The 16,903-nt window shown below is 49.4% G+C and overlaps 2 protein-coding genes across 2 annotated transcripts in view; both read left to right on the top strand.

Annotated features, from left to right (window-relative positions):
* Window positions 1–13,765, top strand: part of IGSF9B (immunoglobulin superfamily member 9B) — a 72,813-nt gene extending 59,048 nt beyond the window's left edge. Inside the window, exon 22 of the transcript XR_009727730.1 lies at window positions 13,751–13,765. The gene's annotated coding sequence lies outside the window, so the exon portion shown is untranslated. The remainder of the gene's footprint in view (window positions 1–13,750) is intronic.
* Window positions 1–16,903, top strand: part of LOC133220461 (opioid-binding protein/cell adhesion molecule homolog) — a 332,740-nt gene that overhangs the window by 4,796 nt on the left and 311,041 nt on the right. The window lies entirely within an intron of this gene.

Here is a 16,903-nt window from a genome sequence, read left to right as displayed (position 1 = left end):
ATGCTGTTTGCTTTTCAAATAGACACACCAAAAATACAAACAGTAGCAGGAGGGATGGGGAGATTAAAGTGGAAACAGCAGAAATCCCACCAGGAAGTGGTGTTTTCCATTTTGGATGTGCAGGAGATTAGCAACACTTTGTTGCCTGCTACAAATGTCCCTGTCCCCCTGGGAAACTTGGTTAGAAAAGCTCTTTTTGGGAGGGGGAAATAATTCATATTGAAATCCCTTGCAGGCAATACTGACTTTTGAAATGGGAACTGCCCCTGCTTGCCTTTTCCATGCAAAAATGGGATATTTGGAAGGAAATGTGATGCTTTTCCCTTCAAATCTTGATATTGTTATAAAGCTGATATCCATAAACCTGGTATCAATGACCCCCAGCTCCGTCCTGCACCATCTTCCATGCACAGAGCTATCCCTGCAATAAGATATGTGCAGGACCACACAATTCCAGGTGGATTTCTGCTCCCATTCCGACTGGCAACAGCCCTGAGTTGGGGCTGCAATAGCCAGGGGATGTGCCATGGGTTTTAGCCTATAAAAGGCAGGGAATTGCCTCTTTGGATGCAGGGAAGGGAGAGCTTTGCTTTAATGCATAGGAGCCAGGAACTGCATTCCATAGCAGCTCCTTACCTTTGCTCCTGCTCGGGATTTGAACCCAAAATGCTGTGGAATCTTGTTTTCCCAATGAATATTCCAGGGATGTGCAAACAGCATTGCAAGGGCCAGCAGGGATGTATTGGCCTGTCCATAAGGCAACAGGCTCACAGTTGGGCTGTAAACTGTGGTCCTTGGGGCTTTTCAGTGCCAGGTCCCCGGGTAGCTGGTGCCTGAGCATCACTGGCAGGAGCTGTATCTGCTGCAGTCCTTGTGAGTGCTTTGCTTGTAAGAGGGATGTTTTCATTCTGGTGTGTTTTCAGGATCTCTGGATGTTAAACTTTGGAAACTTCTGAAGTGTTTTATTGCACTTTAGATTCAGAAATGACGTCTGTTTTGAAAGCAGAAAGTTACTGTGTGCTAAGCAAAACTAGGAGTTCTGCTTCTTTTGCATTGGAAGCTCTGCCGAAATGGATGGTTTCACTAAGGAAAACCTCGTCTTGATTTGCTTTTCAGTGTTGCTTTTGCTATTTGGTCTGGTAACACCTTTTCCTGGTGCTTTGAGACACTACTGAGCCCCTGGCGCTCCTCTCTGGTGCTGTCATGTATCCAAAGTGAACTTGGAAACAGGCAGAGCTGTGCTGGGAGCTTGTCTGGATGCAGGATGATGCCCACTGCATCCCCAGCCTGCAGCCCCCATCCCTCCTCCCTTTGGGAGTCCACGTTTTCCTTAGGGCCTGCCTGGATCCAAACCACGTGCTGGGTGGGAACAGTGTTAGGAACAGCAGCGGGGTGGCTTTGACAAGCGGATCCCACCAGCATCCTCACCTTCCCCACAAGCATTTGGTGGCGGCGGAGGCTGCGGGGGGCCGGCAGCGCTTGTGCCCACCCCGCTGCAGAAGGCTGGAGCCAGCATTTGAATAATGAATTCTGTTTAAGACTGAAAGCTCGGAGATCCATCTGTAACAAGACTCGGAATAATTACAGCTGATGATTGCCTGGTACCTCAGCCAGAAAAAACAGAACAGATTTTGGCCGCCAGCAATTACAAGCAGGCACCCGCTCAAGCACACGGAGAACTTTGGGAATGAATTCATGGATGCAGCGGGGTGGGTTTGAGCCATGGGGATGGTGGTTCAGGGGGCAGGGCTGTGGGAATGGGGTGTCTGCATCACATGGCTCACAGGTTCCTGCTCTGAGGGGAAGGGGTGTCCCCTTAGGGGATGCGTGTTGGACCCTGCCCATCTACAGCATCATTTGGTGCTGGGAGGTGCAGGGCATCAATAACTGGACCAGTGTCTGTGTGGGGCTGTGAGAACTGGTGGTCCTTGCCCATGGCAGGGGGGTGGGAAGTAGATGATCTTCAGTCCTTTCCGACCCAAACCAACCTGGGATCCTATGAAATAGGAGGATAAAGGACAAAAGTGGCGTTGAGATGAAGCCGTTCCCAGGAGCAATGGGGTACCTGGAGGTGGCAGGAGCAGTGACAAGTTTTGGGCCAGCCATTCGCCCCATGTTCCTTTGGCTTTGTCTTGTGGCTTCACAGGCAAGGGATGAGCAGGGAAAGAGGGTTCCAATCCCCAGGACAGCAGCAAAGCCCTTTAGTGGCTGCCAAACCCATGCGTGCTGTCCCCAGCATCTCGGATTTGCCTTGCCTATAATGGGGATAATTTATCAGCTAGTGAATAATACGCTTTCCTCCTTTCATGTCTCCTCCACCTATCATTTCAACCCAGTGAAAATTGTCAAATTAGACTATTTTCCTTGACTGTTCCATTTAGGAGCGGGGAGGGGGAGATGAAGGCTTTGATAACCGCGCTCTGCCGATGCCTTGTAAACCAAGCAGCAAGTAAAAATGTTCCTGCTTGAGATTTGAGGGATTCCCTCATTGGTAAAGCCCCAGCATTCCCTGCTGAGGTTACATGCTCCTAATTTGTAAAAGGCTGTTTTCTTTGCCCCTTAGAGCGTGGCTGGCTGAGGCCTGGGGGAACCTTGGCTTCGCAAGTCACTTGGGGACTGTAAGTACATGGCGCTATCGCTTCTTGCCATCCGCCAAAAGTGCGTGTGCTTTGAATTGTCCTGGTGTAATGCATCTATATTCATCACTGCTCCCTTATCTTGTTCGGCTCCAATCTACAAGGATCTGCTTAGTTCTCCTCTGTACCTTTAATTCTCCTTTATCTCAACTGGTGTCACCGCCGAGCCTGAAGACGGCAGGAGCATCTTCACTCCTGCAGCTCGGAAATCCCTGCTCTGTCCCCAGATGTGCATGGGACATGCAGGGGACATGGGACTGCTGCTCATCCTGGAAGGACTAACGTTGGCATTGAGGATGTGATGGTCTGTGCTGTCCTGATGGGAGGGATGATGCCAGTGATGAGTCTACCTGGGAGGAGGGAGGTTGAAGAGCTCTACCTGAGCAAGGAGACCTGTGGCATCCCTGTGGGGGCAGGAAGCACGTGGCCAGGTCCTGTGATGCTTTTCCATAGGGAATCCCAGACTGGTTTGAGTTGAAGGGGCCTTAAAGCTCATACAATTCCACAGGCAGCAACACCTTCCACTAGAGTAGGTTGCTCCAAGCCCCATCCAACCTGGCCCTGAACACTGTCAGGGATGAAGCATCCTCATCTTGCACTTGTGTCTTACATCCAAGCTAAGGTGAATGCTAAAAAAGGTTGTCCTGGTCCTTCTTTGTGTTTTGAGCTGATCTTAGGTTGCCAATGGGTTTTTACAGGTTCTTTATTTCTCTTGGTTTGAAGACAGGAGGTTTTAAGATGTTGGTGTTAAGATGGAAGGATTCAGTGATCCAGGTTATTTCCTCCACTGGAGCTGGTTAAAACCAAGACCTACAAAATGACTTGATGTCCAGTTTGAATTATGCCTCACATACCCGGTTCTGTCTCTCTGCACCATCCTGTTTTGGGCTGAAACACAAGGCTCTGAGTCTGCCATCCTGATCCCATGCTCTTCCCTCAGCCTCTCCTAGAAATCTCCATTGAAACCCTCCACCTTCCCAGGATATAGGAGCTGTGTGGGCAATACGGACTGTGCAGCATCACTTAACAGGGACCCAGATACATGGAACAGCTGGTTAATCAGTTCAAGTGGCCAGGCCACCAGTTTATGGTGTATTAAGTATTCTTTGATTCCGTTTAATTGGGACATTGCAGAGACCCTGATGTCCAGTAATAAAGACAGTGGGAAGCTGATCAGACAGCTCATAAACACTCCATTAATGTCACTCGGTACAGCCCAGCAGTGACTTAAAACACGTCCAAGTGTGGCTGAGGTGCAATGGAATTGGGAAGGCAATTTCCAGCGCTCCCAGTGTGTGCGTGTGTGATTGGAGTGGGTTTAGGAGTTGAAGTGCAGTATTTCAGGGGGGATGCAGCCGCTTTACACAGCACAGAGCGAGTTCATTTTTAATTCATAAGGGCAATTAAAGCGCACTAAGAATAAAATTCATAAGTCTTGAGCTAAAAACTGACCGTGGTGCTTGTGAAAACTCTTTCTGCTCCTCCTGGTGTGGGTGTTTGGTGTGCCTGGAATAATAACCACAGCCAGTTAGTCCCCTTTTCCCTCGTCCTTGTCAATCCAATGCAGGCTTTATTAATCTTACCTAGTTGTGCCCTTGCGATGCTCTGCACCCGCGGTCTTATAGAGCCTCAGCAGTAGGTTTAAGTTTGGGTTTTGGCTGCGAGGCCTGAGAGATGGGGGTGAATCGGGTGAACTCCTGCCTGTGGTGTTTGCTCAGATGCAGAACCATCGCCATCCACTTGAGATACAAAGGGACAAAGGCACGACTTGGGAATAGGAGTGGTGGCTGTGGCTGTACTGGGAGCCCTGGAAAGGAATTGTATGGAGCAGTGCTAAGGAGCAGCACCTGTGTGCTCCTGCAGCTCTTGGAAGAGGCATCTTGGTCTGCAATAGCTCCCTGTGGCATTGGTGGAGGAAGGTCTCAGCTTTCCCCTCTCCCAATTGCTTCCCAGTCCTTTTCCCCTTAGTCCATGTGGTAACGTGGCTGGAAGGGTGACAGCCAGCTCCTCATTTCCATAATGAGCTCTGGGTCTGCTAATGAACCTATTGCTCCTGCACAAAGCAAGTCTAACAGAGAACCTCTGCTCCCGGGGGGCTCAGCTTTGATCAGGGGATGTATCTGGTCCCCTGTGTGGTTGGAGGGGGACGATTCCCTGTTGGCTGCTTTGTAACTCCAACCATTCATCGCTGTCAATAATGGATTCATTTAAGGGTCTAATTCTCACCCCCCCTGCCTTTTTCCTTTTCTTTTTTTACATCTGCACACTCACTCATGCAAAAAATTACATGATTTCAGAGATTCAGCTGACTCTGGCCTTGGATTGTGAGGGCTCCTTAGTACCACCAGCACCATTCAATTAGCCCTGGTGCACAAAAGAGACGTGCTGGAATGATACAGCCTTTAGCTGAAAAGGGGCTTTGTCCCATGGGGAGCTCCAGCACTTCCCAGCCGCATGGCGCACGCTGGTCCTTGATGCTCATCCTTTGCCTGCATCCATTGGGATAGCGATGAGGACCAAGTAGGGGAGGTTGGGACAAGTTTGGGCATGCCAATAGATGTAACAGGCAGAGATTTAGGTGTTTAGTGCCGCTGGCTCTCAAACAGGGGCTTTGAGGGTGCTTGGTTGTGTCTTCTGCAGGATGCGAGTCCAGCCCTTTGGAGCATCTTCATCCTCCCGACTGCAATATCAGTCCCCGGTGTGTCCAGGCTGGAGAATCCCTGGCATTCCCTTCTGCATCCACAGCTCTTTGGATGTGCCCTGGAGCACACAAGGTGTGGAGAAGGCTCAATCTGTTGCCTTGAAAGGAGGATAGAAGGAAAGTTATTTCTTCCCTTCATCTCTGTGCTTGATTAGGAGCTGATAAAAAGCCAAAGGCAGGTCTGTGCTCTAGCAGGACATCAGATTCCACTCCAGCTTTGCCTGGGAACCATGTGGATGAAATATTCAGCAGCTTGGGCACAACAGGCATAATGAGAAGAGTAGTTAAAGGTCTGGCATCCTTTGGGGCCACGTGTGATTGATCAGCCCTTGCAAACATAAATAACAGCCCTTTAGATCTATGTGGCAAGTTTAAATGTTTAATACAGCTGGATGTATGGGGAAGAAGTTGTCACCCTCTGCTCCGTGCCTGTGATGCTCCGGGTGAATCCATCATGTTCTCCCTCCTGGAAACTTCACATCCCGCTGGCAGGCACTTTGAAATTCGCATCCCACCTTTAGCTTGCTGCAGGGCTGGGGATGCTCCGACTCTGATCATGGAGAGGGGACAGCCCCAGACTGGGTTTGCAGAGGGAGGAGGGATAAGCCCTGCCATGAGGCTGGTACCTCACCTCTAACCATACAGAGGGCCTGTTACCCTTTGTGGCTTTCCTAGCCAAGGGAATTGCTATTGATATTTAGTTCTCATGGTGTGTTTATAACAGCATCAGTGCTTTTAAAAGTAGAGCTGGCAACAAATCCCTGCGGTGGCTCTGGAGCAGGAGATCCGTTGTTCTCAGAGGCTTATTTCACCTATGGAGGAGGATCCATAGGGAGGTACCAGTGATGCTGGAAGGGAGACACCTCAGCATTGCAGAAGGTCCATCCCTGTGCCATGGCAGGACAGTGCGTGGCTGAGATACCCAACAGAAACCCAGGGAGCAGCCCTGGGGACAGCAGGCATCATGCACAGGATGGTGGCAGGCAGAGGGAGCCCCAGGCTAGAAAGCAAAGGGAGTGAGCAGGGAAAGGTGTCCAAGCCATCCAGATGTGCACGGATGCAGTGGTGGAAGCTGATGCTGATGCCTCCGGTGGTCCCAGCCTGGCAGAGCTGTGACATCCATCCCTCTTCAAGCACTGCTCCCATCTCTATAGGAGACCTCATTAAAAGCAAACATCTCCTGCTTCTGCAGCAATGGAGAGCGATCACTGGAGCTGCAGGGTGCTCTTTAAAGTCTGATGGGTAAGGAGAGAAAGCAAAAGCCCAGGGATGAAGGCCAGCAGCAAGGATTAAACAGCACTCAGTAGCAAGCAGGTTTGCCTTGGGCATCCTGGCAGGCATGCAGCCTTCTAGGTAGGATGATGCTGATACGCAGGTGTCATCTACTTTGATTTCCTGATGGCATCTTTAACCTTTTGGAGGCTGGGAAAGCCATCCTGCCCTGCTGTTAGTGCTGGTGAGGATGGCTGCATGTGCTTTGGGTGCGTTAGGTTGTGCATGGTTGGGTTTTTCCCCCTGTACCTGAGGTAAGCTCTGTGACGCCCCACAGCACCACCTGAGGAGATGGGGGGCTCATGGGGTGAATGTGGCCCTGTTTGAATTGCAAACCTTCCCTCCTGTGCTCTGTGTGTTGTCTCTGTTCCTCTGATCACCAGCAAAGATGATGCTGGAGACATCCTGTCTCATGCAGACAATGTTCCTCCTGCTTTGGGCTTGAGCAGATGAGGTGTTTTGGTGTGAATGGGTACATTTTCTTTGTGGTCCAAGGTGTGGGGGGGCCAAAATGCTGCTTCTGAGAGCAAAAAGGGCCTCAGAGGGTAGTGTGAGGAGCTGGAGCAAAGCTGCTCCAGAAGATGATGGCTGTATGTAAAAGCAATGGGAGGAAGGCAGAAGGTAAGGTCATAACATCACCCAGCTCCATGCAGGAGGCAAGTGATTCCCAGGCATCCCCAGTGTGTTCCTCTCCCAGCTTTTTTGGGTGGCACAGTGCTTTTGGCCATGTTTTTGCTCTGCTACAAGCCCTGGATTCTGCTTCCTGACTCGTATCAACTGTGTAGGGCTGAAATCATGGTGCAAGTGGCATCTGATGCTCGCTCTCTGCTCCTCTTTGCATCCTTCCTCTGGTGATTGTAGTAAAAGCTGCTTTAATCTCCTGCCTCCTTTAGCATCCTCCCTCCCATTCTTTTTTATTTCCTTTTTTTTCTTATAAAAAGAAAGATTTTTGGAAACAAAAGGAGAGAGAGACGAAAAATAAAAGCCCAGATGCGAGGGTTTTTTTGGCTCATGAAAGGGAAAGCAGGGAATACAACAAATTAAATAGCCACCCGGTGAGAAAAAAAGGGCTAACAGTGGAAAATGAGGAGAGGAAGGGCTAGAAACCAGCTGAAAAAGGCAGACTGGTGCTGGAAGATGCCAGCCAGGGCTGGTAATGGAGGCGTAGAGTGTGGTCCTTGCGCTGAAGTCCATCACTTGTTCTCTGTCTCGCTACCCCAAGCCTGCCATCCTCTGTTAGCTCCTGCAATGTTTTACCTGCCAGCTCTGTTTGACCAGCGATGGAGAAGGACCAGATTAATTAGGAGAGATCTCTTTTATAGAGCCAGCCTGGCTCTGCAGGGGGAACTATTTAAAGGGATGAAGATGCACTGCAGCAGCTGCCATATCACTGGCTAGGAGCGTGCTCACTCACCTAGCTCCAAATCCATTTCCTTTTGCCCTCTACCAGTACCTCCCAGCATATAAAAGTGAGGCAAGCGCTGAGCTGGGCTGGTGAAAAGCAGGAATAGATGAGGAAATGGGAGCAGGATTATGTCTGGATGAATGCTGGGAGCTTGGAAAACTCGTTTATTATAGCGTTGCCACTGGGAATGGGGCTGTGGGGTTTCCCATATCCAGCACACACCCAGCTACCAGAGGTGGTGATGGGAGCATCATTTCCCTGTTGCTAGGCTCATTAAGGCCCAGCCTTGCCTTCAAGTGACACAGGTAATGAATCCTCTGCAGGGTGCCTGCTGGCTTTAATAAGCTGGAATGAACTGAGGAAGGGAATTAACCTGGCAGCACTGGTTCGTGCTGCAGCAGGATGCTGGGGATGTCTCCTCCCAGGCCGTGCTGGGAATCTTAACACTTCTCCAGCTTCCCTTTGTAAAGCACCCGCAGCTTCCAGCCCCTTTGAGGCAGTGGGGAGCAGGCAGGGAGGCAGCACCCTTGTTTCCATGCTGCAGGGCACCCTCCTGCCTGTTTTTTCCCCTGGATGAATGATGTCAGCAAGCTGAGATTGGAGCATCCAGATGTGCAGCATCTCACTTGAACCAGCTTCCCTCCTGCTGCCTCTTGTCACCAGCCTCGCTCCTGCAGAGGGACAGGGAGGGTTTAAAGAGCCATGTGTGTGTGTTTGGAAGGTGTTTCAGACCGTGCATAGGGCCGCTTTGGGTTCAGGCTCCTGAAGGCTGCTTTACCACAGCACACGGAGAGCATCGTGCCTGCAAACCCTGCTCTTAAAGTGCTTTTGGTTGGGTCTTTTAGCTTTTGTTTTAAATGGGTTTGTAACGCAGCCCTGCTGTGGGGCACACTCAGTGGGGCAGGAAATGTACTTCATCCAATGGGATGGCTGCATGGGAAAGGTACAGATCCCAATACTTGGCTGCCAGGGGTCTGGGAAAGGAGGCCCCATATTTTCAATTGCATTAACACTGATTGCACGGTGCTTTTTGGGAGCACGTGTGATGAGGAGCTTTCCTGCTGTCCTTTTCCTGCTGGTTTTGGTTGGGATAGAGTTACTTTTCTTCCTAGTAGCTGGCACAGTGCATTTAGGAAGAGATTTGTTATGATACATCCCTCCTGTTCCATATCATCCTCCCTTCATCTGGCAGGTCCCTAGGAAAAGATCACTGTGGCAGCTGGGTGAGCCATTGCGGATACCAGGTTGTGTGGGTTATCCTTTGGGATATTGGGATCTGTGGATAAGAGCCCACAGCCTGTTCCCTATGGGAATGGCTGGCTGAATTGCATACCTGGCTCTGTGGGTGAAGGGATGAGGGAAGGGTGGTGAGGGATGCTCCCTGCTACAAGCAGTGAGCCCTGGTTTGCCCGTGCTCTCTCTATGCATACAAATGTGCTCTTCCTGCAGTAGAGGAGCCTTTCCCCAACAGATCCCTGAAGAACAGCCATAGGTTTTGAGAAACCCTTGATGGCCTTGCTTGTAATGATAATGTAATTGGTGTAATTGAGAGCCCAGGGGCTGATTTGCATGTTCTTCATGTTATTGAGGCTGATGGGGTTATCTCTTGCCTTCCCCTGCATTTAGTGGGGTTTAGTGATGCTGGGGTTGGGTCCTTCCTCCTGCCCATCAGTGGGGAGCAGGAGATGAAGGGGATGAGGTTTGAAGGCATGGAGCAAAGAGTTCCTTGAGGCACCATAGCCTGGGTTTGAGGGACACCAGAGCCATCCATAATTGATAACACCCAGGCTGTAATGAGCTCCCAGTCCAGGCTAGGAAATCATTTGCAAGCTGATCTGGATTTCCATGGAAAGGGCTTGTTCTCCGAAGGGTTTTCAAGGCTTTTGTCTAATACTCATTCAGAGCATGAAGGGGGTGATGTTTAGACCTCTGGGTGGATGAGTTTTAGGAATTGAAGAGTGGATGTCATGTCCTAGGGCTGTCTCATCCACAAGATGCTGAGCTGGGGACTGAGCTCCTGTCCCTTGACATGGGCATGATGCTGGTGGCTCAAGCGTGAAGCTGGAGGCAGATAGAGCCTGGATAACCCCATAGGGTTTTGATGGGGATAATTTATGGTGAGTGGAGAGGGTTTTCCACCACTCCAAGTGCTGGTGTTGAGTTTTCCCTAGGAAAAATCCAGGTGAAGCACACTTTTTGGTTGGGTGATACAGAAACAAGAGGGTCCAACCTGAAGTGCACATGAGGCTGGGTAGGGTGGTTGTGCCTGGCCCCCTGTAGCCTTAAAACTCATAGGGGCACAGCCTTTGCTGGGTAACATGATGTTCTTAAAGGTCTTTTCCAGCCTGGTTGATGCTATGAAAGATGCAGGATTTCATGGAGTCTTGGGGGGGGCTCCTGCTTGTTTCTTCCAGCCTAGTTTGCAGAGGAAGAAAAACAATCAGAGGAAAGCAGGGAGGGAGATGCTCTTAAATCCACCGGGGCTTTGAGAGGATATTGTTTGTGCTTCTTGAATAATGGCTTTTGATATGAAATAATAAATTGTGCCCGTTTTGATGGCCAATATTACATTTATTTTAAATGATATAATCAGCCCTCGGCGTCTCAGTTGATTTAGTCAATTAAGTTTTTAACCTGATGTCTTCAGTCTCATCTGCGAGTAATTTAAATGTGGTGGGTTTAATGAAAGTACATCTACCTGTTCATTTAGCCAGGCATATCATTGCCCTTTGGATCTCTGGTGGTGGGAAATGTCTCTTCTGCATGGCAATGTTTACCAGGGATGAGGAGACAATAAATGGCATTTCCAGAGCAATCCAACTATACCAGACACAACGATTTCAAAGCTGTATTGAAAAGGCTTTTAGGCAGAACAACAGGCTTGTCTCTTAATTCTGGGGTTGTGCTTGACCCCAAGGGATGATGGCAGCAATGAACCATCCCAAGCTGATAGATGCACAGCAGCTTGGAGGGACCAGCCTGAAACCCCCTTTGCCTGGTTTAGAAAGCTGCTCCAGCCCCTCTCATCACCCTCACTTTTACCTCGTGCTACATTCAATACCAGAAAGTGAAGCTGATGGTTTTTAGCCTTGCCCATTGTTGCTATGAGAAATCAAGATAAATGACCCAGGGCTCCACAGTTACTGGTTTTGCTGCTTTCTCCTCCCCATGGTTGGGCAATGAGCATGGGATGGGTGGTGGGTGTCCCTTGGTTTGCTCACAGGGGAGTGTCTGTGATGAATTGACTTGAAACCACACTTAGAAGCGTTGGTGTTGACTTTTTGTTCTCGTATCATAGACTGATATTCCTGAAATAACATTTTCCTCCTGGTTTTTGAAGCAGAAATACTCCCAAGGAGCATTCTCTGTGGTTTTCTCACAGAAGGCAACCTGCCTCCCCCTGAAAAGAGTTGTTTTAGAGTTTTCAGTGCAAAATGCGACCTGGTTTTGATAAAGCATTTCTATTCATGAGCAGTAGCTCATAGCGACTCGCAAGAAACAAATAGCTTTTGGCAGCATAAACATCTGTGTCAAACAAGGGGATGGGGAAGGTTTGAGACTTGATTTGGTGCGGTTTGCTCATGGAATTTCAGCAATATGAGTGTCAGGGGATGTTTTCCCATCCAATCCAAGGCCAAATCTGATGCTGGTGAGAGCGACCACACTGTTGTGTTAATGATCTTGGCTGTTGCAGTGCCTTGATCCTTGGAGATCTGCTTCACAGTCTCATTGCTGATGGTGCATCCCTTCTTGACCTGGGATATAAAGGTCCTTGGTGCAGGGCAGGTTCTTACTCTCCTCTAGGACACTACTTGGTGTAAATGGTCAATAACAACAAGAAGAGGGTAAATGAGTGATTAATGTGTGATTAATTCACCAGGGTCCTTCCTGCATACCCCACACTTGCACTGAGTCCTCTGTTGCAGTGGAGTACATCTCATCTTGCAGATACCCAGTGTGAACCCAAAGCTGTTGCTTGGGTGCTCTGTGACCAGGTTTTCAGGCTGGTGCTGCCTGTCTCCTGCCCTGACTCTCCCAACTGAAGTTTTGGGTCTCATTTCCTTGCTAGTTTGAGGCTCTTCCTCTCCCTGCTGCCATAGATGTGCCAGAGATGATGTGGTTTTGGGGTATGACCTGAGCTGGCGAGCTGGTCCATCCTGCGTCTGCACTACCTCCCCTCTATTCCTGCTTATAAGGAGGCTCAATAGTGCTTGAAGGCTGCATAAAAAGGGTGTTTCTATCTCTGGTAAGGAAAGAGTATGAGCCAGGGATGCTCAGAGCTGCCTTGGTACCTCCACCTCTTCCCCCATATCCTCTTGGATGCAGCTTCACTCCCCTGCACCTAAGGGAGATGGCCCACACTGGTTTCCTTTAAGCAGAGATTCAGCTGTGGCTCTGAAAGCGGAATTAGAGGTAGGACTTAATCACACAAGCTCTGGAAATGTGGGAGATAAAATCATTTTAAGGAGAGTGGTTAAACACTTTCTTTGCTGTGCAGGAATCTTCCGGGGATTGGAGAGTGGAGAACTGGATTTAAAGCTTAGAAATTCCTTTTCTTTTTAAAGAGGGTTTTTTTTGTTTGTTTGTATTGTTTTTTTCCCAGTTGGACAGGAAAGACTTTAAAAGGATGGTTAAAAAGAGAGAGAGATAGGGAAGGATGCGTTGAATGGAGACATGTGTTGAAAATAGACGTGAAGCATGGATTGAGCTGTCTGGCCACATTAAAGATCTTTAAGTTCCCTTCCAACTTGAAACCATTCTATGATTTGGTCTTTGAAGTGCTCTGGGAAGTCATTATTGTTGGTGAGGAGACATTTCAGGTGCTCTGTGTTGTTTCTTGCCACCTTTGAGGACAGATTTACTCCATGTAGAAACAGATCTTTGCTAGCTCCATCCTCTCCCCTGCCTGCTGCAGCCTCCAATACAGCAGCTGAAGACAGTAGAGGATGCTGGGTGCTGTGGACCCCCCAAGCTGTGGGCCCAGGGGTTGATGTTGAAGTTGATATTGGTGCTGTGTCTGTAATTGGGGTTTTATTTCTCAGCTAGGCATTGCCTGCCAGCTCCTGGTCCTGTTTGGTTGCCTCTTAGCTTGCTCAGGGACGTTTGCTTGTGTTTCTCTAGCATTTTTCTTTATTTCACAGAGCTGAAGAGATCGATGGGAAGGTAGGGCTGGGATTTGAGGCTGCCTATAGCATGGATCTGTGACTGATGACCCCAGCTCTGCTGCTGCTCTCGAGCATGGGAGCTTGCAGGGCTTGGTGCAGGCGGGATACTGTGTCCATCCCATCTGTGCTCTTCTCCAGAGATACCCACATGGGTTGTGATGCTGTGACCACCCCAGAAGAGAGTGGAAGGTTGGGTTTAAAGCCTCTCAATGGCTGAACTGTGCCCTGGGAGTCCTGCGTGGAGCTGCAGAGCAGGAAGAGCCGGTGGGACCACGGTCCCCCATGTCAGCAGAGCAGTGCTGGAGTCATGGTGCCAGCTGTATCGGAGATGCTTGTTGCTATAGAAACACCCTGTGGCAATGTGCTTATTGGGAGGGAGGTGGCATTTTTATGATGGGAGGAGCTCAGTGTGGACACATAGGTGTTGCTTCACTTTTCCAAACTGGGGCAAGTGCTTTTGGTCACTAGGTGGGAAGGGAGGTTTCTCTTGGGTGACTGTGCTGGTAGGGCTGCTACAGCTGAACCCTGAAGATAAAGATGATGGGGAGAACCATAGAATCATCATAGAAAGGTCTGGGTTGGAAGGGACCTTAAAGCTCATCCAGTCCCAACCCCTGCTGTGAGCAAAGACACCTTCCACTGGACCAGATTGCTCTAAGCCCCTGTGTCCAACCTGGCCTTGAACACTGCCAGGGATGGGGCAGCCACAGCTTCTCTGGGCACCCTGTGCCAGCACCTCAGCACCCTCACAAGGAAGAGCTTCTGGCTATGAGTTCATCTCAGTCTCCCCTCTGGCAGGTTCAAGCCATTCCCCTTGGCCTGTCCCTGTATGCCCTTGTCCCTTTAGGTGTTGCTCTGCTGTCATCCTTGGTGCAGACAGTTTGTTCCTGGTCTTTCTGAGCCAATCACTGCTTCACACTCTAAAAACACACTCTGTGCAGTCCCAGATGTCCCCAGGGAGCCCTTTCCATCCCTTGAGCATCCTCCACCACCCCTCCCATCCTGATGCCTGCCACCCTTACTTTTAATAGCCCACTTCCACTGAGCAAATGAGGCAGAGCCTCGGATCCGTCCCCTCGGTCTGCCAGTGAATTAACACTCCATTAACTTAATGAGGGCTCTCCCGGCTGCCCTGGCCGTGGACATAGTGTGCAGTGCTGCCAGCCAAGGGGAAAGCAGGAGCCAAGCTTGGCTGGGCACAGGGGCTGCAGCAGAACACTTGGAGCTGAGCAGGGAGAGCTTTGTCCAGGGGTCTTGGGGCTGCTGAGGCTTTGTGGTGCCTCTGGGGTTTCCATGGTGGGGATGGCTATGAAGGGGAAGGCTGATGGGAATGGGTGGGTGTAGGTTGTGATGTGTAGTCCAGGATGCTGCACAGCTGTAGTGCTTCAGCATCCTTCACACCCCTTCACACCAGGAGGAGTGTGGCCACAAGGTCGAGGGAGGGGATTGCTCCCCCTCTATTTGACCCACATCTGGCGTCCTGTGTCCAGATGTGTCCTCAGTACAAGAGACAAGGAGCTCTCTTACGAGATGGGGTTCATGTTCATTCAACTTGTGCATGGGGTCTACATGGCTGGAGCCTGTTTGGAAGGAGGTCTCCCTCTCCTATCCTGTTATTGCGGCACATAATTTCCGTCCAATGTATTTAATCACCCAATTTGTGTTAAGGACCATCAGATTTTGGTTTCCAGCTGTGCCAGCACAGAAGATTCTACCTTGTTAATGAACCCTGGACTTGAAATGCCTTCTGTGTGGGTAGGGAGACATAAAAGCCCAAGGAGGGGAGAAGATTTGAGGGTGCCTCAGGAAACTGGGGCAAGGGCAGGACCATGTGAAGAGCTGGGACCACCCGTGGATCACGCTGCATTGTACTCCATCCAGTATCCAAGTTTTATCCTTTTAAGTGAATTAGCAGGTGTCTGTTTGAATTACCCTGACATGAAGAGTCAGTCAGAAAATGTATATTCATTGGAAAGGTCAAGTCCATCTGATTCCTGCACTTGGTATGCAGGGGCTTCTCCTTTCAACTCTCCCTTCCTTAATGAGATTCTTGTTTCCAAGCGTCGTGCTGCGGGCACGGGATTTGACAAAGTCAAGTGTGGTGGAGGCATCGTTTCTGTTAACATGTTTACCCTTTCATCTGCGTGTCCTTTGAAAGCTCCACAGTAGACAATAAGGATGCAGCGGGATGTGGTTGTCAGCAAAACGAGCCTTTTTTTTGGGGGGGTGGGGGGGAGAGATGGAGATGTGCTAGCGGGGTTCTGCATCACCACCAATTTGATTTGTACACGGGGAGGAATGCAATTGGAGGGAGGGCTTTTGGAGGCTTTGAGAAGACCCCGTGGTCACCACGGGTGGCTGGGGCAGGCAGCGGGGTGTTAGCAGCTCCTGCCGTGGATAGAAAGCTGAAGTTGGCCTGGCATGGCAGAATGGTGTTTCTTGATTAAATTAATGCCTATTGATAGTTCTCCTGTTGTTTTGATTTCGCAGGCTGTTTAAATTCAGGCTTGTCACAACAAAATACAAAGGAGGTTGCGTGGAGATTGATCTGCTTTTTTTTTTTTGCATCATTCCCCCCCTTTAATCCTGTCTCTGAAGAAGAGTGTTTTAAATTTGTGTGTATTTTTCTCCCTCCACTTCCAGATTGACAGCAGGGACGTTCAAACAGTGGCACAAATAATTATGGTAAATTCCAAGCATACATTAGCAGGGAAGGTGCTCCTTGATTGTAAAGCGCAGCTCAGTTTCCTGCGTCATGGAACCACTGACACGGGGGTTGGCTTTGGTGATTTATTCCCTTGGATTTAGTGGCTGCCAACCTGCTTCACTCAGAGAGGGTTTTAGGTTTGATGGGTGAAGCTTTGGTGTCCCTTTTTGTTGTCAACGCTGTCTTCTCCCTGCTTTGTGACGGTCCCCTCCACTTCTTCAGCATAGAGCCATTTATGCAAGCTGAGTCCCAGAGCACTCTGCCAAGTTAAATAATGTAGTCACAAAACCAAATATTGAATAATGACTGAGGAAAGGATTAAGGGAGACAGTCAAGGAACAAAAAGAGAGATTCTCGAGCGGTTTGAACGCCAAATTGAGAAGACAGAGATGTTTTCCTCGTGGAAAGTTCCCAGGGAGGCTTTTCTGTTCGCTTCCAGGCTCACTTTCTTTTGTTCCTTTGGAAAGCTGCGTCACCAACCCCAGTTCTTGACTTGATGCTGGTTTTGCAGGGAGATTTAAATAAAAGATGCCTTGGGGGGGAATCAGATGTGTAATCTCACATGCGCTTCATGAGGCTTTTCTAGCCCACCTCGGCGTTGTTGAGCTGCGGTAACCATGGGGTGGGTAGTTGTTGGGTACTCATATGGTGAGAGAGAAATAGGCTGAAGGAATGAGCTCCTCCTGATGTTGCACAGAAACTTATGTAAATGCCTTTTGTATAGCTCGAAGAAAATCTAGAGCTCCTCTAAATCAGAGAGTGGGAAATTCTACTGGGAAGCCATAAATTCGGTAGATGTCTTCAATAACTTCCAGGTATTGGCCAGGAAAGAAGTATCCATGTGACAAAAGGGGTTATTGGACCTCCTGCTGGTTTCTTTATCTTTTCAGATCAGTCCAGAAAATGCAGCTTAGGATCCATTGCAAGGTGTTGATTTACATGGCAGGTGACATAAGAAAGTGCATTATGCTGGGAGGAAGAATGAGGTGGGATGTATTTACTGCCTGTCTGGGTGAA

Source organism: Neopsephotus bourkii, unplaced genomic scaffold, assembly GCF_033783945.1.
Source record: "Neopsephotus bourkii isolate Nb327-2 ecotype Australia unplaced genomic scaffold, CSIRO-AGI_Nbou_v1 NB_1433, whole genome shotgun sequence".
Lineage (NCBI taxonomy): Eukaryota > Metazoa > Chordata > Aves > Psittaciformes > Psittacidae > Neopsephotus > Neopsephotus bourkii.
The sequence above is the reverse complement of the archived record's forward strand: the minus strand, read 5'-3'. Positions and strand labels throughout refer to the sequence as shown.